Source organism: Botryllus schlosseri, chromosome 2 (genome assembly GCF_051294905.1).
Source record: "Botryllus schlosseri isolate E-star chromosome 2, Bs_hap1, whole genome shotgun sequence".
Lineage (NCBI taxonomy): Eukaryota > Metazoa > Chordata > Ascidiacea > Stolidobranchia > Styelidae > Botryllus > Botryllus schlosseri.
In genome coordinates, this window is record NC_137237.1 from 22,216,587 (window position 1) to 22,235,707 (window position 19,121).

Sequence of the window (19,121 nt, forward strand, 5' to 3'; positions counted from 1 at the left end):
AGCAGCAAGCATGTAGCAATAGTAACTGCAGATGGGAGCAATATTACTTATGGTAGGCTACATCAGGAAGAATTTCAGATCTGAGAAAAAGCTGGTTCCTGGTTTGCATCAGTCAATGCAGTTGGTATTTGCGACACCCATACAGGCAGCCAGAAAAAAACACTATCAGCTCTTAACGAAAAATGAGCATCACAAGATGCATTGAGACCAGGTGAATAAGTGCGAAATATTATAATTCATTTTTTCATTCTTGACATTTGACATTAAATTTAATGGAATAGGATAGGAATTTCCCTTGTATGACAAACCAATTTTTGGTGTGATGCTACTAGAATCGTGCGACAGCTTGTATTTCCCTGAAAGGAATCTGTCACAAGAGACCAATTGCGCAACTTTTAGCAGGCTTGAGTGATGCATACAGTATATACAAGCCAATACAGATACAGTGCTATCATAACTACAAAGCAATATATACCGAGGGCATAGGAAAATGTTGGTATTTGCGATTAACTGATCCCTTCAGCAAAAATCAATTTATAGCATAAGTGGTGGGCCAGACGACAATCCATAACTGAACAGGGCACACTGCACATGCAACGTTTGATTAAGTCTGCAATTATATGTGCCACAGACACCAATTCCATACTACGGCCGAAGAGTGGTACTCATTAAATAATATCATCGTCCCAGCACGTAGTTAACGCGGACAAAAATAAATAGTTGCGATTCCTTCTTTTCTAACCCTTGATTCCCCGTGCAGAATCTCGGTACCATTTCAGCAATAAATGTGATGATTCTCAGAGTGCAGTAAGGTACTTGGTGTGCGGTGAGAGATTTGGCGAGCAATTGAGCACAGGACACTGATTCCATACTGGGTATTTGGCCGGCAATTGCTCGATAAACATGTTGCCATGTTGACATGGTACAATACACTCCAATCAATAAGAAATCGCTGTATGTGGTAGTGGTATGCACAATTACGCGAGCTTCGTCAGCTCGTCAGCAGATATGTAGGAATATGTACTAGTAGCCTAAGTTAATCGGCAACTGAATGGACATGGTATGGTTAAGTAGGGTTAATAACGCTTTATTCCCATGATTCAAGAAACATATATAGCCTGCGGTGTCAACGGCACGCAGGATCACACCGACTTGGTCGCCAGTTGCACGCGGTCACGGGTGATTGGTTTCATAAAAAAAATATATATAGAAATTTTTTTTAAAAAAGGTAGTGTTCTCAGCCACCACAAATGCTACATTGCAGTTAATATGTGGTATACAACGTTTTGACCTGATCCTTTGGCCAGGATCTGCTGACTTTAGTATCTATTGGTAAAGTACTTGCACCTTGCCAGTTGCTAACCATAAGCATCTGATCTCTTGTTACTGACTATGCAACGTCGGCTCTGTCACGCGAGAAAAGCTCCCATCATCACGCAGGATTCATTTTAAAAAATGCACCGAAATTCCATATTACGATTACTGTGTATCATTTTAGTCAAATAACGTATCCGTGGAACACAGATTATGCGTCACTTTCAGCACAAAGGAGCTCTTATCATCAGGCATTTACATTTCTACGGCCAACCGGACAAAGCAATTGAACCGGTAGTATTTGAAACCAGTCGCCAACCTGGCCCAGGAATACACGCTGAATGAAAAGTAAAAAATATAATGCAAAAGGACAAGCAACAAAATGAGGTGGCGATTATCTTATGTCAATGTGACGGAATCCATGTTCAGCAGCTATACATTATTACAAGACAACTATCCGTAATTTTCCGTGTTAATATGAGGACATAATTATTTAGAAAGAAAGAGACATGTATAACCTGCAAAAATAACCAACCACATCTCACGTATGTAATCAAAACATAATAATCGAAGGCGGTAGTCGCACTACCGGATTCATAGGTGTCGAGCAAGCAGATTGTCAAGCCATGAAAGAAACCTCGAGTCCATGGCAAAAATACTGGTATCGATACGGTTTTGGGATCGAGGATGACATATTCTAATAAAACCTCGCGTTTTGTCTGTCACTAGATATATAGCCTAAAATATGAGGAATTGTGATATTTCGAGAAAAAATTCAAATAAACAAAATATCTTCTCCTTATTCTTGAGAAAAAATATGACCCCAAACTTCCACGTCAAAATATATGTGAGCCATACAAGAAGGATGGTATTTCTTTCGAATGTGACAAGTATTTCAGTTCAGATTACTGTTAGAAATTTTATTCAAGTCAATACACCACAATATTGCGATACAATGAGAAGATAGGAAAGAGTCGAAACGACGTGGAGTAGTCTTTGAAAATCTGGTCCAAGGCGATGTAAAGAGAGAGGGCATGCGCACTGAATGAAAAGTAAAAACTATATGCATTTATGCAACACATCCAAAATGTCTCGGCCTTCGCCGTAGTTCCCACGATGCCAGTTATATTTATTCAGAGCTATCAAGATAAATTTATCTATATTGGTATTTATCATCTAAAATAAAATCTAAAATCTTGTCGACAGATAGCGCCAAAGGTGGACGAAACTATAGGCCCTTTTCATAACGGATTTACGAAACTCTTTCGGGAACAAGTTCCGAAACAGGCGATGTTCACATAGAGAAAAAATTACCGAAACAGTTCCGGGATAAGAGCGCGTTCATACCTATTTAGAGTTACCGCGAACTTATGTTCATACAGGTCGTTTTTTCGGTAAATTCGCGGGAAATTACTACAGGGTTGGTTCGATTGGTTTGAAATAAGGACAAATATGTTAGAAATGAGGTGAGTCTCATGTCAGAAATGAGGATAGTCATGTCAGAAATGAGGATAGTCATGTCAGAAATAAGGATAGTCGCTATATTCACTATAAAGTCAGTTACAGTACCAGGCACGACTTTCTAGTGCTGCTAACCCAGTCCGAACACATCCCAGACATGATGTCCAAACACGCCCCAGACACGATGTCCTGGTATCAACACAGGCCGAACACGCCCGAGACATCATGTCCGAATGGCATCACAGGCCGAACACACCCCAGACATAATGTGTGAATGGCATCATAGGCCGACCACATCCCAGACATGATGTCCAAACACGGCCCAGACACGATGTCCGGGTATCAACACAGGCCGAACACGCCCAAGACACCATGTCCGAATGGCAACACAGGCCGAAAACACCCCAGACATGATGTCTGAACACGCCCCAGATACGATGTCCGGGTATCAACACGGGCCGAACACGCCCAAAAGACACCATGTCCGAATGGCAACACGGACCGAACACGCCCCAGACACGATGTCCGAGTGTCAACTCAGATCCGAAAACAACCCAGACACCATGCTTGAATGGCCGAACATGTCCCAGACACGATGTCCGATTGGCAGCACAGGCCGAACACACCACAGACATGATGTCCAAACACGCCCCAGATACGATGTCCGGGTATCAACACAGGCCGAACACGCCCTAGACATCATGTGTGAATGGCAGTACAGGCCGAACACCCCCCCCCCCCCCCAGACATGATGTCCGAACACGCCCCAGATACGTTGTCCGGGTATCAACACGGCCGAACACACCCAAGACACCATGTCCGAATGGCAGCTCAGATCCGAAAACAACCCAGACACCATGCTTGAATGGCCGAACATGCCCCAGACACGATGTCCGATTGGCAGCACAGGCCGAACACACCACAGACATGATGTCCAAACACGCCCCAGATACGATGTCCGGGTATCAACACAGGCCGAACACGCCCTAGACATCATGTGTGACTGGCAGTACAGGCCGAACACCCCCCCCCCAGACATGATGTCCGAATACGCCCCAAATACGTTGTCCGGGTATCAACACGGCCGAACACACCCAAGACTCCATGTCCGAATGGCAGCACAGGCCGAACACACCCCAGACATAATGTGTGAATGGCATCATAGGCCGCAGACACAATGTCCGAACACAGCCGAGATACCATGTTTGAATGGCCGAACATGCCCCAGACACGATGTCCGATTGGCAGCACAGGCCGAACACACCCCAGACATGATGTCCAAACACGCCCCAGATACGATGCCCGGGTATCAACACAGGCCGAACACGCCCAAGACACCATGTCCGAATGGCAACACAGGCCGATAACACCCCAGACATGATGTCCAAATACGCCCCAGATACGAAGTCCGGGTATCAACACGGGCCGAACACGCCCAAGACACCATGTCCGAATGGCAACACAGGCCGAACACACCCCAGACACGATGTCCAAGTATCAACACAGGCCGAACACGCCCAAGACACCATGTCCGAATGGCAACACGGACCGAACACGCCCCAGACACGATGTCCGAGTGTCAACGTCAACTCAGATCCGAAAACAACCCAGACACCATGCTTGAATGGCCGAGCATGCCCCAGACACGATGTCCGATTGGCAGCACAGGCCGAACACAACCCATACATGGTGTCGGAACGCCCCAGACACGATGTGCTATTGGCAACACAGTCCCAACACCCCCCAGACACGATGTTAATAAGGTTGGTCGTGTTTGAAATAAGGTCAGTCTAGTGTTTGAAATAAGGATAGTCATGTTAGAAATAAGGATAGCCATGTTTGATATAGGGATAGTCATGTTTGAAATAAGGATAGTCTCATGTTTGGAATGAGGATAGTCATGTCAGAAATGAGGATAGTCATGTCAGAAATAAGGATAGTCGCTATATTCACTATAAAGTCAGTTACAGTACCAGGCACGACTTTCTAGTGCTGCTAACCCAGTCCGAACACATCCCAGACATGATGTCCGAACACGCCCCAGATACGATGTCCGGGTATCAATACAGGCCGAACACGCCCGAGACATCATGTCCGAATGGCATCACAGGCCGAACACACCCCAGACATAATGTGTGAATGGCATCATAGGCCGACCACATCCCAGACATGATGTCCGAAGTCGCCGCAGACACAATGTCCGAACACAGCCGAGACACCATGTTTGAATGGCCGAACATGCCCCAGACACGATGTCCGATTGGCAGCACAGGCCGAACACACCCCAGATATGATGTCCGAACTCGCCGCAGACACGATGTCTGAGTGTCAACTCAGGCCGACACGCCCCAGATATAATGTCTGAATGGCATCATAGGCCGAACACGCCCCAATAACTTCGCTATCTCGTGTCGCAAATTTATAAGGTTGAACTTACTTAATACAGCCATAATGCACATTTTACCTCATTTTGACGTGTCGCAAGCAATAAAGCACAAGTATGTTTTGGAATGTAATCAAATGTATTGCAAACAAGAATATTCATGAATGCTAGCTAGGAGAAATCTCAAGATCATGCGTTGTCATGCAAATATTTGTGTAGTCCAGTGGTTCCCAACGTGGGCGATATCGCCCCCCGGGGGGCGATTTGTCGGTCCAGGGGGGCGAAAATAGCCAAGGGGCGATAGGGGGGCGAAAACGGACGAAGGGGGCGATAGGGGGCGATGGCGCGTTGAAATGGCTATATTGGCGTCCATGACCGTAACTGCCACACCCAAACCCCAATTGGGATGGGGGCCCGAGATCGAAGGAGGCCCACAATTCTTTCGTGAATTAACAATAATTATTGTGGAAATTTAGGCAACTTTTTCAAAAAAATTCCGCGCTGCGCGCCTTTTCTTGGTCTCATATTTCTTACTTATTGGATACCCTTCCTCCAAGAAATAATATGCATGAGTTATATAAATGGGCATCTCGGCATCAGTCACACCATGTCGCACCAAGAGATATGTATAGTCTCAGGCCATGTAACATGCGACTCCGAGAAGTGGGCCAGAACGCGAAAACCTTAGGGAAAAGGCCTGCCTTTATGCTGACCGACTTCGATATATATACGATAGACATATATATTTAATTGTATATATGCGCCTAAATGGCTGGCGCCAAATGTTCCTGTCCTGGCAATCAGAACCCCACAAAATTATGCCATCTCGCAGAGAAAAATTAATTGCCTGTGCAGACATACCAATTTCAACTCGTGTGAATCTTTTAGTTTAGTACGTATGGGCGATTTGAATATCTTTTGGCATAGCAGACAGGCCACAAAATGTCATTACGTAACGAAGTCATTATACCCACGGGTTCGCCCGAATATGTTAAATTATTATTTACGGGCCCTACATTTTCCAAGACACCTAACTCAGCTTTACCGGTAAATCTGAATACATGAGCAGAGAGAGGATAAGAAATTGATAGAAATATATATGCAATTCCCGATCATATTGACCGATTCAATCATACCGATGGAAATTTTTCGCGCTTCGCACGAATTAAGCCGACTAACTAATGAGTCCAACAATTTGTGCTGAGAAGTAGCGGTGAAGAGGTATCGGGGGAGTTGGGTATGAGGGGTGCAGAAGTTTGCTTTATCGCCCTATGGAGGGGGGGGGTCAAGACCAACGTATTGGGGGCTGACGAAGTGCTGTTATGGTCCTTTTGGAATCAAGTCGGAGAAATCACCTTTTTTGTTACTCAGCTCACCAAAATTTAGCTGGGAAAGTGAAATTTCGCGGTCGAGCCGAAAAGTTGACCTTTTTTCTTAGTCAACTCGCCGGTGATTTCAGTCTGTATGCCCATTCTTCGGTTCCCCATATTTGGGGGGCGATGATCGGCGTGGAGTTTGAAAAGGGGGCGATGAGCCAAAAAAGGTTGGGAACCACTGGTGTAGTCTGTAGGAGTCGACACCATGCGAGTGCGTTCAACGCTTCCATTTGAAGTATTTCATCAAATTCAGCTCCATCTTCCTCGTCTGAATTGATAGATTGTGAAGGCAGAGGCAGGCTATTGTCACAATTATATTCTGAGGTTCTTCCTTGAATATAGGCAATGCGCGAGATATTTTTTCAACACCCAAAGCACTGTGCTCTATGCCAGAAAGGGTAACATTATGTATGAAAACAATAGTGACATTTTTCGGTCAATGTTCTTGGCCATAATAGTGGCGTGAATAAGTAAGTCCTCAGTGGATAGTCAGCATCTCCAAAAGCATAATCTTCATCATTTAATATTAATATGCCAAAATGCTGGACAGTTGTGTCTTCAAAAATCGGAATCACAGTCGCACTCTTTCTTCGAATACTTTGCGATAACGTACTGAACATCTGCCAGATACTTCCTCGGGGTTCTATTCTGATCACCCGTCCGTAAATTTCAACAACTATAGCAATTTCATATTCCTTCACTGCATCGCTTTACTATACAGCATCAGCAAGCAACTAAAAACAATAACTATCTGGCCACAAATATCCTGCGTTGTAAACCAGGGCTGTCAAACTCAAAATTACGTCGCGGGCCGGATTCAAACATTCGAAATGCTCGCGGGCCACCGGCTTTGCTTTTCACTTGAACATATTGTTACCAAGCTAGCAAGAATAAGTAGAGCAACACTTTGATCGCGAACAATGAAATTGACGATGATGATTGGTTGGTTCAATGCACTTATGAACCGCTGCTAAAACAGTCGCGGTAACGACGATACAAGTTCACTTATTTCTATGCTCCATTTACTTGAGTCGTAATATATCGTTAACCGTATGTATGCGTTGTGAGGATTGATGAATTCCAGAGATTCAACTGTAAACGCGGACTTTTGAATTTGTTGTATTTTATTTGTATTATTAAATCACGATTCAGGTTTCTCTACATTACGGGGACCTTTTGAGTCAGAAATGATACAGCACCGCGACCATGCACTGATATTTGTGTAAGAGTCGTATGAATTGATTTTATCATTGGATTAAAGCTGAAATCGCAGATACTTTGCTGTATAGTACCCCATTCACCAATGTATTGTTCGAAGCTGGTCCAGAATGATCATTATTCCACACAACAGTGGAACTAAAGTCCCAATTACACAGTGGATGCCGGGATCTGATCATCGTGTTTCGCGATGCGAATGGAGCAGCGGGCGATCAGAATAATATTCAGGACTTCTAGCCTATGATCTACGAGGGCTGTAACTGCCACACCGAAACCCCCAATTGGGAGCTCGAAGGGGTCCAATATTATTTTGTTGGTCGTTTGTTAGTGGATATTTATTCAACTTGGAAAATTCTGTCACGCTTCGCGCGATTTCATGCCCCATTATGCCTAGATTTTAATATCATCACTCATCAGTAAAGAAATATGCGCATATTTTAGAGAAATATGCATATCGGCGCTGTCGATTACCACGCAATCAACAGGATTATAACTCTAAGATAAGAGGTGGGCCACAACACATTTTCAAACCGGAAAAGGCCTACGACCAAGAATAGGCTGAGAGCCCCTGGGCTTTACCTGTCGGGTAGAACCTAAGCTATATCCTATAGCCGCTATATAGACTATACATTGGGTTCGATCTGATAGGTATGGCCCCTACCCTGCGCTCGGAATATCAACCTTGATTTTATCCCGAAAATAGTACATACAATTATTAGTTCGATAAATAGTTGAGTGGTCATTGGGCGCGATTCATGAGCGAAATAATTCTAATTAGGTCAAGTCAAAACCCGGCATGAGCGACCATACTTCGACCTTTACCGCATCGTCTTTAGTACAATGCTTAAATATGGAAGCGGCAACCATGAATGTCTGAGAGGAGACGGCGGTGGAAAAAAGGTTGAGAATCACTGGAATATACCGAAGAAGCTAGAGAACATTGATGCCATCGGGTATATAGACCTATAGCACTAAAACAGTGCCATTCAACACACATGTATTTGTATTATATTTTATAAGAGCCAGGGCACCAGAAAACCCTCAAAATCGCCAAGGAACTAGAAATCGGATTCCCCACGTACTAGGGATGGGATGAATCTCTAAAAGGTTCAGGTTCGTGTGAACTTGAACCTTTTTGAAATGTTCTGTGTGAACGCGAAAGTGAAACTATGCCGTCAAGTGACGTCATATTGCCAATTGCAACTCTGCATTTCGAAAGGATTGATGGATTGGATTGTGGTACACTTACTTTTGTGCAGGAACTATTCACAGGGATCATTTCAGATCGAAATACTAGTTAAATATGTGGATTCGACAAGGAATGCAAGAAAATGATGGAGTTCAGCTATGGTGAGCCAGGCAATGCTATCATGGCAGAAAAGGGATTCACCATTGAGTCTGAAATCAAGAAATTGAATCTAGATTTAAATATTCCTTCACATGATTTACACAACGTCAAATGCCTGAGCCAGACTGTTCCACAACAAGAAAGATGGCGAGAGAACGTATTCATATTGAACAGCTGATCGGAAGAATCAAGGAGTATAAAATTTTGTCCGGTGTCATACTATGCAGCATTGTGTATCACAACCAGAGGTGGTCAAAGTAGTCAAGAAATCTACTCAAGTAGAAGTAGAAGTAGCGACGAAAAAAATCTACTCAAGTACGAGTAGAAGTACTTCTTCCATGAGCAACCTAAAACTACTTGAAGGTGAAGTAGAATTGACTGACTTTAAAAGTACTCAAGTAAGTAAGTAGTTGTGAAAATGATCCTAATTCGTTCACGTGGATTGTGAACAGGTGACGAGCTTGATTCATATTAATGCATACCAACAGGCAACAGGTATCCAATTTTCGATAGCATAAGCATTCATTCTCATTATGATAGTATTGATATGGAAATGCTATACTAATCCTCTGTTTTCTCGAACAGCACGTTTTAGAAAATAGCATGGTACGGCGCCATCCCCCATATTATAAGGCCCGTAGTTTAGTCGAAGAGTAATACGGAGAAGTTATATAGAATACGGTGTAAACACTTTGCGCAATTAGTAAGAGATCAAGATCAAGAGATCGAGCACACGCAAGGTCGTAGCCAGAAAAACAATTTTTTTTTTGGGGGGGGGGATTATGGCTTTAGGGGAGCTCTCCCGTGGGAACATCTCGCAGAACCGTACATCCTGCCATAGGCAATTTCATCACTACCCTTTATACATACGATTCTTAGACGCACACAGACACATACCCTATGGAAGCTTCCAGTTGCCAACTATAGCTTATCTATATCGAAGGCTTCGGAATACATGGGTCGGATTTATGGTGGTCAATCATTTCGGGAGCGCACTTTGCGGAGTAGCATGTAGCATACTTTATATATCTTCGTGTGTCCCGAAACGGTAGCCTAGTTGCCGGAGCTAACAGTTCCCAACCGCCATACTGAACTGACACTCCTACAGACTCAATCAACCCAACGACCTCGGGCTACACTAGTGTATCTACTGGTCCTGTTGTATTCTCATAATTGAGAATGCAGCTAAATTCAATAATGGGTATTTGCGGAATAATTTTTTTTCGTGACACCGATAACAAAATCAAGACATGAACGGACACCAAATCGCGCCAAGCGCGAAGAAAAATTTTAGGTTGCATACTTTTGCCCCAAAATACTCTAATATCTATTGATTTTACGAAAATTTTCAATAAATTTGGGGGGGGGCAACCGCCCCTTTCGTCCCCCCTGGCTACGCCAGTGCGTCCAACATCCAACTTCGCATCGGCATTTGAAATTATAGACGTGTAACCAGGAGTCTTCGATATTTATATGTGTGAGCCCCAAATATTCCTGTCCTTGTCAAATAAACCCAGCGGCAAACACAGGCGACCCGCAATAAATGCAAGGGACATTAGTATCGGCCGAACTCATAAATTAACTTTGAATGAAACTACAATTTACCAATACCGATCTTGATCGAAAGCTATTTCGCAAATACAATTTTAAAGCTGGCAGGTCAACGGAACCACCAATAAATATAGCCGTCCAAGTCTGAAATCTGGAAATCGGCATTGTTCCGAATGATCGCTCGATAAAATTCCATTATCCTGGTCAATTATTCATTCGGACATCGTGTCTTAAGCGTATTCGGCCTGTGTTGATACTCGGACATCGTGTCTGGGGCGTGTTCGGTCCGTGTTGCCATTCGGACATGGTGTCTTGGGTGTGTTCGGCCTGTATTGATACTTGGACATCGTGTCTGGGGCGTGCTTGGACATCATGTCTGGGGTGTGTTCGGCCTGTGATGCCATTCGGACATGGTGTCTCGGGCGTGTTCGGCCTGTATTGATACCCGGACATCGTATCTGGGGCGTATTCGGACATCATGTCTGGGGTGTTATCGGCCTGTGTTGCCATTCGGACATGGTGTCTTGGGCGTGTTCGGCCTGTGTTGATACCCGATCATCGTATCTGGAGCGTGTTTGGACATCATGTCTGGGGTGTGTTCGGCCTGTGCTGCCAATCGGACATCGTGTCTGGGGCATGTTCTGCCATTCAAACATGGTGTCTCGGCTGTGTTCGGACATTGTGTCTGCGGCGACTTCGGACATCATGTCTGGGATGTGGTCGGCCTAATGCCATTCACACATTATGTCTGGGGTGTGTTCGGCCTGTGCTGCCATTCGGACATGGTGTCTTGGGTGTGTTCGGCCGTGTTGATACCCGGACATCGTATCTGGCGCGTGTTCGGACATCATGTGTGGGATGTGTTCGGACTGGGTTAGCACTAGAAAGTCGTGCCTGGTTCTGTAACTGACTTTATAGTGAATATAGCGACTATCCTTATTTCTGACATGACTATCCTCATTTCTGACATGACTATCCTCATTTCTGACATGAGACTATCCTTATTTCAAACATGACTATCCCTATATCAAACATGGCTATCCTTATTTCTAACATTACTATCCTTATTTCAAACACTAGACTGACCTTATTTCAAACACGACCAACCTTATTAACATCGTGTCTGGGGGGTGTTGGGACTGTGTTGCCAATAGCACATCGTGTCTGGGGCGTTCCGACACCATGTATGGGTTGTGTTCGGCCTGTGCTGCCAATCGGACATCGTGTCTGGGGCATGCTCGGCCATTCAAGCATGGTGTCTGGGTTGTTTTCGGATCTGAGTTGACACTCGGACATCGTGTCTGGGGTGTGTTCGGCCTGTGTTGCCATTCGGACATGGTGTCTTGGGCGTGTTCGGCCCGTGTTGATACCCGGACTTCGTATCTGGGGCGTATTCGGACATCATGTCTGGGGTGTTATCGGCCTGTGTTGCCATTCGGACATGGTGTCTTGGGCGTGTTCGGCCTGTGTTGATACCCGATCATCGTATCTGGAGCGTGTTTGGACATCATGTCTGGGGTGTGTTCGGCCTGTGCTGCCAATCGGACATCGTGTCTGGGGCATGTTCGGCCATTCAAACATGGTGTCTCGGCTGTGTTCGGACATTGTGTCTGCGGCGACTTCGGACATCATGTCTGGGATGTGGTCGGCCTAATGCCATTCACACATTATGTCTGGGGTGTGTTCGGCCTGTGCTGCCATTCGGACATGGTGTCTTGGGCGTGTTCGGCCGTGTTGATACCCGGACAACGTATCTGGGGCGTGTTCGGACATCATGTCTGGGGGGGGGGGTGTTCGGCCTGTACTGCCATTCAAACATGGTGTCTCGGCTGTGTTCGGACATTGTGTCTGCGGCGACTTTGGACATCATGTCTGGGATGTGGTCGGCCTATGATGCCATTCACACATTATGTCTGGGGTGTGTTCGGCCTGTGCTGCCATTCGGACATGGTGTCTTGGGTGTGTTCGGCCGTGTTGATACCCGGACAACGTATCTGGGGCGTGTTCGGACATCATGTCTGGGGGGGGGGGTGTTCGGCCTGTACTGCCATTCACACATGATGTCTAGGGCGTGTTCGGCCTGTGTTGATACCCGGACATCGTATCTGGGGCGTGTTTGGACATCATGTCTGTGGTGTGTTCGGCCTGTGCTGCCAATCGGACATCGTGTCTGGGGCATGTTCGGCCATTCAAGCATGGTGTCTGGGTTGTTTTCGGATCTGAGTTGACACTCGGACATCGTGTCTGGGGCGTGTTCGGTCCGTGTTGCCATTCGGACATGGTGTCTTTTGGGCGTGTTCGGCCCGTGTTGATACCCGGACATCGTATCTGGGGCGTGTTCAGACATCATGTCTGGGGTGTTTTCGGCCTGTGTTGCCATTCGGACATGGTGTCTTGGGCGTGTTCGGCCTGTGTTGATACCCGGACATCGTGTCTGGGGCGTGTTTGGACATCATGTCTGGGATGTGTTCGGACTGGGTTAGCAGCACTAGAAAGTCGTGCCTGGTACTGTAACTGACTTTATAGTGAATATAGCGACTATCCTTATTTCTGACATGACTATCCTCATTTCTGACATGACTATCCTCATTTCTGACATGAGACTCACCTCATTTCTAACATATTTGTCCTTATTTCAAACCAATCGAACCAACCTTCCTCGGAAATTATGGCCAGTATGAACGCGATTCTCCGTAAGTGTTGATAGTTACGAAACCATCTCTGTGGGGTGTTCCAGTTGTAATATGCGTATGGAAAACGATGTGGGAGAGGCATATTCGTCAGATGCGGAGAAGTTGGCTCCAACTTTTAGCTATGGCATGTTGCGGATATGCCTTCTCGGTGTGTATAGGGCTCTATACTCAATATACCTGTATCAGTAATAGAGCCCGACTGCCCGAGCATGTTCCTGGCTTGTATATTATCAACCGAAGCTGAGAGCAGAAACTGAAAGCCAGCAAAGAGTATAGAGTCCTGGAATGAAAAGAACTACCAATCACATCTGCGTACGACAAAGTCAGTTTATCTTTGTGATTGCTGTATGATGGTTTGGAGGTAAATCTAATCTTATGTACACTGTAGAGAAAAACCAGGGAATTCGAGAAATCCGTGAGAGAAACATTTGGTATACTCTGCGACGAGATTCGAGACCATAACGAAAAGCAGCCAGCAAATTATACGAACTCAATTTCTCTTGCTTGCTGAGTAGCTGTCGCTCTTGGAGGCTAGCCAATGTCTCAATGAAGCCAATCGTTTATAGATCCAGGTAAACATCAGATGTATTTTAAGAAGGCAACTGTCACAAGTTGATTTTAATAAAAATGATTGCTGGTGCTTAGGGCTAGCCAGTAGCCACAATGATTCGAGTACTCGAATCTTAATCGAGTATTAACTTTGATGATTCGAGTCGAGTATTAAAATACTATTTTTCGAGTACTGAAATTATACTGAAAGTTGAATTACTGACGAGAATTATACCGTAGTTTTGATACTATTTTCCATTGAGTAAGCCTTGAAACCTTGATTGGCCGTGTCGCAACATACGAGATATAGTACAAAGCTACGAACGTTGCTGGAAATAACGCATTTGCAAAGTCATGACCATCCCATAACACTGTCAAGCAGTGCAATGAAAACGGTATGGTCAAAAAAACACCAAAGTATCTTTAATGTGACAGACAATAGGCGTTATGTTCTTTATGGTGGCATAAAAGGTAGCCTACACATTTGAAATTTGGCATAGTACATTGTGTTGTGATGTCATCATGATGATACTCGACTCGAATCGAAGCGTAAGTGATTCAGAATCGAATTACTCAGGTACTCGATTTTGCCCAGCCCTAGTGCATATAGTAATATTTCTATATTTGTCATGGCGGAATGTCAGCCATTTTTTTCGTAGCATACCACTACAAAAAGGTCAGACAAATTTGGTCTTGAATCATTATGTTAGAAAAAGAAGTCTGAAAAACCAATTGTTCTTGCCAAGTAGGCTACTTTCTGTCACAAAAGTAAGACCCAAATTGATAGAAAATAGACTTAAACCGGAAACTGAGCAGTTAACACAATGACTTGGACTCGAGCCATAAAACCATGACTCGAACTCAACGCTCTGGACTCGGATTTGACTCGGTGGTAAATTGAAAATGACTCGACTTGAATCTAGTCAAAACTATTGAAGTGGGATCGGCTTGTGACTTGTTACAACCCTGCTCACTTATTAAGACTGAAATTGCTGAAAATGAGACCAAATTTGTATATATATTTTTTGTAGTGTAGTCAGACATGTACTGTACATCAACCTACTCATTTAGTTACTAGAACTAAGTAGTTCTAGTTGTGGATTTGAAAAAGTGAATAGTTTCTGGTTCTAGTTGCGGATATTTGAAAGTGAGTAGTTCTAGTTCTAATTGCAGATTTTGAAAAGTTGACAGTTCTAGTTTAGGGCCGGCCAACCCGTGGCCCGCGAGATAATTTCCGAAATTAGTAGTATTATCAGAAATGGATTGCACAGACTGTGAACTTGCAAAACCAATCAAAAATTTGATTAGTCTGGCCGCAACACTTGAGATGTGACGACTGAAATATCAGTTCCGACACATTGGTAGATCTATGAGCCAGTCACATTTTGGTAGATCTTCGTACACTACAATAAAGCAGAATACTTTGCGATAGATTTATCAAAAGTAAAAATTTTCTACACGCTTAGCGCAACATCTTGTCACTCGATTTCTTGCTTTTAATATTGTTACCCCTTTGTAAAAATGAAAGAACGCGTAAGGTAGCAGATTGAGTCCAACTATATATAGATTCGCGACCTCCCGTTTGCGCTCGCAGAAAGACCGTCGACTATGAAACCTAGGCACAAAGTGATTGCCGCATGTTGGACGAAGCTTTCGATATCGATATCTCCAGGTGCAGAATAGTCCAGTCATTGCAAACTGAGCCCAGCGATATACAGCAGGCTTTCAATATAGTCAAGTGACAATATTATTAATTTATCAACTTCGAAAAATTTTTGCGCTTCGCGCGGCTAGTGACTCGCAGAATAGTTCGTCAGTCGAATGTGGCGATTTGGCTGAAAAGGTTGGCCACCCTTGTTCTAGTCGCTAGTTAGAAAAATTGAGTAGTTCTAGTTAAAGTTGGGTATTTTGAAGTTCTAGTTGCTAGTTAGAAAAATTGAGTAGTTCTAGTTAAAGTTGAGTATTTTGAAATTCCAGTACTTTTGTACAAGTCTTGAGTGTTGTGGGTGGATAAAAAATTACCACAGCAACATTTTTACAAACATGCATTTGCTGCATTCAAGATTTTCAGAATGACTTCATGATTGAGAGCCAGAGGGTTCCGTACTAGCCTACATAACTGATGACGCAGCCTATCCCTTTCAGCCCTGGCTCATGAAGCCTTTTCCCTGAAACACAAACAGAGTATAAGCTAAAGCTAATTTCAAATATATATAAATTTCCTTTCTGCTGCCCTTAAAATTCAAAATTGTCTTTTCAGAAACATAGCAAAGCACACATGAAGGTTGAAATATTTTGGTCGACTAAAGGCGCGGTGTTCGGCTTTGCTCAGAAACTGCAATCCTCTAGGCCAGAATGATACAGAGGATGGTATACGCAATGAAGACAAGACCTGGTGGTATCGCTGGCCCAGACGTCGGAAATGCCCTGTGTGACTTTCTCAATAAACAATGCTCTTGCTTGACCAGATGTGTTGGTGCTGTTTCATTTTATTCATGAGAAAAACCATAACTTGATGCACACTTGCACAGTTCCACCTTTTTCATCAGTATCGTCCATCTAGACCTGCGAAAAGATAAGATTAAGTTACACTTGCCTAACATTGCATAACAAAGGAATGATTTGGTTGTAGCAAGAAAATGAAGGCATAGGTGAAAACCAAATTATGGCTTGGATGGTGTACCCAGCCAGTTGATACAATTTCAATTTTGGTTAGTGATTCAGAGCGAAAGACATCATTCACTGCTGTGCTGCCACTATCAAAGCGGATGTTACTAAATCCCCTTTTAAGTAGGCGTATATGACAGTGACTAACCTACGCACAGCATATCCGTGGTTAGAAACTTGCCTTTGATGTAACAAATTTGGTAAGGGTTAAGATCGCCTACCAAATTAGTGTTGAAGGCCTAAAGTTTTCAGGCAACTCACCCAATGCTGCATCATTTGGAGATGGTGTTCTACCTTTTTAGCCGTGCTCTGTTTACAAAACCACAGAAAAAAGAAGCTGACTAGTAGTCAGTGACTACGTATTGTGAGCATACATCATATAAATCCAAAAATAATGCATTCCCAACACCATTACACAAGAAGATCAATATGCCACAATAGCTGACCTCGAAATAGAAGCAGCCTGAATGAACAGCGCGTTACCGTAACTAAAAGTTTGATTGACAGCGTTCCGGGAACCCAGCTGCGCCATTCGTGTTCATACTCAGTCGGTCTCGTAAAAATCTCCGAAAATAAGCGCGTTCATACCGCCCCGAAACACCAGTGTCATGTTCACATAGAGGGGTTCCGGTAAACATTTTCGAGAAATGTTATTCCCGGAACCCCGGTATGAAAAGGGCCATAGATAACTATAACCTACGAAACATTAGTCATATCCAAGGTCGACGTCACACTTGCCAGTATCAGTTTATTAATATTTTCATCATTTCGAAACACCACAAAACTGCGATACAATGAAAAAATTGGAAGGTGTCGAAACGACTTGGAGTAGTCTTTGAGATCAGACACCCACCTTGGCCTAGGCGAAGTAGAGAAAGGCATGCACACTGAATGAAAAGTAAAGCAGATAATATAAAAGGCATGCGGCAAAATGAGGGGCATGTGGCGGAAATCCAGATCGATATTAGGTCGTGGTCCGGTAATCCTGAAGGCTGATCATTTGGCTAGGGTTACCATTGCCATACGTCCTCCTTTAGGAGGATTTTTGTCCTCCTTTTTCAGGTTTTTGAAAATGTCCTCCGATGACGCCTAAATGTCCTCCTTTTTGGCAATTCGTCCTCCTTTGCAGCTTTTACAGCTAGGGTAATGGACAGGTTCGAGTGAAAACGGGCATAAGTGACGCTAAATAGCAAAGACGGACGTTCGAGCCCTTATAATCGGGATTCGATCGAAAGTGACGACCTTTATTTAGTCAACATCATTAAATTTAAGTAAAAAGTGTGTAAATCGGGAGTCGAACGCAAGTGATGAAAAATATCGAAATCGGCTGTTTTCAGTTTTAATCAACTAACTTTTCTGATTTGGTAAAAGTGTCCCACTTTCCCGATTCCAAGATATGGTAACCCTATATTTGGCTAAAAGGCAATTTGGCAACTTTTGATCGGTTTTCCGATAGCGAAATTTGACAAAATTGGTATCAATGGGAAGCTACCGAGGCACTGATTACGAAAATATAAATTTTATCGTACTCGTGGTCCCAGAACACCAAAAATTCAGCCCCGAATTTTGATTGTTACTGAGTTTGGTATTGTGACGCGATAATGCCATCTGGAAGCAAGTTGGGAGCGCAGCGCAAACTGCAATCGTATTGGCCAGTGTTGCGCAAGCGATTGAACATTAGGGCTCTTCAAAAATGACTTTTTTTCTCAAATCGTACCGGCTACTTGATAAAATTGTTAGGTTACCTAATTTGAGCCTACACACCAAATTTGGTTCAATTCCAACCAGTAGCCGCATTGCTACTGGAGAAGAAAGTTTCTATTTATTATATTTTACATTATTGTTGATATACAATGTTCTTTCCAATTCTCTACTAGTTGCTGACGATTACCCCTGACGAGTGTCAGCCGAAAATATTCGGGTTCATTTCAATATGAATATATTATTCAATTGTATATTGAAGTTCTGTACCTCCAAGAAGCTCTCCATATAAAAATAAATAAGAAAAAATTTGAAAATTTTCTGTTCACCCCATGAAAGTGTTGAGTTGTCTATAGAAACGATGTTCATCAAATTTGGATCAATTTCAACCAGTGGAAGCGGAGTTATTGCCGTCGAAAAATTTGGATTATGAATAAAATAGTATTTACGGTGACCAATTCTTTAATTATTTATTATAGTGGTACTAATTTATTCAAATCCAAATTTTTCGACGGCAATACCTCCGCTTCCACTGTTTGGAATTGAACCAAATTTGGTGAACATCGTTTCAATAGACAACCTAACATTTTCATCGGGTGAACAGAAAATTTTCAAATTTTTTGTTATTTATATTTATATATTAAATAGAAACTTTCTTCTCCTGTAGCAATGCGGCTACTGGTTGGAATTGAACCAAATTTGGTAGGCATAGCCAGTACGATTTGAGAAAAAAAGTCATTTTTGAAGAGCCCTATTGAACATTCACTCAGAGGTGGTCAAAGTAGTCACCCTCGCTACTCAAGTTTAAGTGGAAGTAACGCCGGAATTTCTACTCAAGCAAAAGTAGAAGTGGTGGTTCA

The 19,121-nt window shown here is 43.6% G+C and overlaps 2 long non-coding RNA genes across 2 annotated transcripts; one reads left to right on the top strand and one right to left on the bottom strand.

The window, feature by feature from the left end:
- Positions 1 to 12,716: 12,716 nt before the first annotated feature.
- Positions 12,717 to 16,362, top strand: LOC145434143 (uncharacterized). The gene is made up of 2 exons (XR_013913282.1): positions 12,717 to 13,344; positions 16,154 to 16,362. It is a non-coding gene; the product is annotated as an uncharacterized LOC145434143 (long non-coding RNA).
- An 8-nt stretch (positions 16,363 to 16,370) lies between these two features.
- LOC145434142 (uncharacterized) lies at positions 16,371 to 18,727 on the bottom strand. The gene is made up of 2 exons (XR_013913281.1): positions 16,822 to 18,727; positions 16,371 to 16,458 (listed from the first exon to the last, which is right to left on the bottom strand). It is a non-coding gene; the product is annotated as an uncharacterized LOC145434142 (long non-coding RNA).
- Between the last annotated feature and the right edge of the window lie 394 nt (positions 18,728 to 19,121).